At 42.2% G+C, this 2,215-nt stretch overlaps 1 non-coding gene across 1 annotated transcript; it reads left to right on the forward strand.

Moving 5' to 3' along the window:
- Window positions 1-404: 404 nt before the first annotated feature.
- LOC112309744 (U6 spliceosomal RNA) lies at window positions 405-511 on the forward strand. The gene has a single exon (XR_002975299.1). It is a non-coding gene; the product is annotated as a U6 spliceosomal RNA (small nuclear RNA).
- The last annotated feature ends 1,704 nt before the right edge of the window (window positions 512-2,215 follow it).

The raw sequence follows: 2,215 nt of genomic DNA on the forward strand, positions 1-2,215 counted from the left end.
ACTGCAAAGCTGTTGCTATACAAAACAGCTCTGAATGGCCCTGTTCCATGTGTCCCTTCCTCCAGCTCAGGCTTGTGGGGGTGAGGACATCCTATATATATTTTTCTAATATTTCCTGGACACCTTGAGTTCTGGACCCCATTACAAATCCCAATTTGGGGCCCCCTCTTGGCTGCACCCTGTTACATTTTAACTAGCCTTGGAACTTAAATTTCTGGTCTGAATCAAGGCGTGGAGATACATCAGACTTCCACATAACGCTCTATAACCTTCAGAAAAGCCTGTGCGAGTATCCAGACTACCTGACATCCACTTTCCAGACCACAGGTCATCTAGACGTTTCCATCTCAGGCGAATCCAGAGGCAAAGAGCAGGACTTACTCTTCTCAAGAATGTACTGTGGAGTACTCACTTTGCCAGCACGTATTCTAAATTTGGAGCGATACGGAGAAGATTAACATGGCCCCAGTGCAAGGATGACATGCAAATTCGGGACGTGGTACGCATTACAAAGAAAGAAAGAAAGAACTGTGGAATAAAAAGGGTTTCTCTGGAAAGTAACCTCACAGGGTGATCTGATCATAAACTTCTAATTGGGCGGGTCATGGTGTTCCTGCCCCAGGCATGTAACTTCAGTTACTTAAGGCTTACCTTTGCCTTAAGCTAGTCCTGTCCATTGTTTCTGTGCATCTAAATTAACACACCTTTGCAAAGCCCCCTCTCGGACCCCTCCTTCTAAATCATAAGAGCACATAATCTTAACTGGCCTGTAATCCAATCCTCACCTTGCTTCCTCCCACCTTCCTGTAATCTTCCTTATGTTTCCCCCTCAATTTCAAATGCATAAAAGAAACTGCAAAACTTATTCTTGCTACCTGGCATATGTTGTTAGTTTGGCTCAAATTAACTGAGAAAAAATGTCTACAGGTTTGGACATTTCTTAGTCGACAGTACTTTTTACTCTAATGTTACCAGTCTAAAGGGGCCATTTGCCCGTGTGCACCAAAGCCCAATAAGACAGGAACAGGAGTTTACAGCAAAGAAAGTAAAGGTTTATTTTTAGGAAGTAAGGGTTTGTTTTTAGGAAGTAGCCCATGCCCAGAGGCAGGTGAGCTGGTGCTCAAGACCTGGCTTCCCCACAGGCTTCCAGCGGTGGGTTATGTAGGGGAAATCGTTCATCACAGTGACTCAGGGAGTTAGGGTTGTGGTCAGGGTCACGGTCTCCGCTGGCTGGATGGTGCTAGGATGAGGGGTAGTTGATCAGTGGGTCTCGTCCTGATGTCAGCCATGGAGTCAGTCCGTCTGGTTTCCCACTTCTCTGGGCCTGGAGCGGGAACACCACTGAGGCCTAGATGTTATCTCTAGTTTGACAGAAACTCTGCCTGTGGGTTAACAGACCCACAGCTGTGTTCCTATGATTATCTGGCGCTGATCAGACCTTTGTGGTCCAAACTGGAGTGGTCTTGCAAGGGAGAAGCAGGCAGGCGAGTCAAGGTGCTGGGCGAGGCCAGTTTGAATCAAAAGGAACGGAAGGAGAAGAGGTCACCAGGAAATGAAGTTTCTCTGCAGTTACACTAAGAACCTTCAGCCTTTCTTTCTTCTTTGGAACACTGGGTATTTATTTCCTAATGTTGTTTTGGGTATGCAAACCCTAAGACCCTTCAATAAATTTTTATCTTGTATTTTTAGCAAAACCTTGAGACTCTTTTTGAGTTTATTTGACAGACCTAACATTTTAATTTAGGGTTGCGAGACAACTGTAGCTTTTCTGAAATGTACAGTTCATTGTGCTCTGTTTACCATTGACTTCTGATAAAATTTTAAAAATTAAATTTGTTCAGAGATTTCACTATTTCAAGTGATTTTTTTCTCTCTGGTAATGATTTTCTTAAACATAGAATTCTTAAATGTTTTGGATTTTTAAAAAATAAATGATAATTAGAAATTTATTAAGAAGGCAGATGTTGGTGAATTGAGAACAATTTTTTTTGTGGTAAAATATATGTCACAAAAATTATTATTTTAGTCATGTTTAAATGTATAGATCAGTGGCAATAAGTACATTTGCAGTGTTTTGCAACCATTACCGCCATTCATTTCTAGAACTTTTTCATCTTCCCCAACTGAGATTCTGTACATATTAGACAATAACTTCCCATTCTCCTCTCCCCCTGTCAGCCCAAGGACATCCAAACCTGTGGAGAACTTTAATAAG

The sequence above is a fragment of the Desmodus rotundus genome, chromosome 2, assembly GCF_022682495.2.
Source record: "Desmodus rotundus isolate HL8 chromosome 2, HLdesRot8A.1, whole genome shotgun sequence".
Taxonomy (NCBI): Eukaryota; Metazoa; Chordata; class Mammalia; order Chiroptera; family Phyllostomidae; genus Desmodus; species Desmodus rotundus.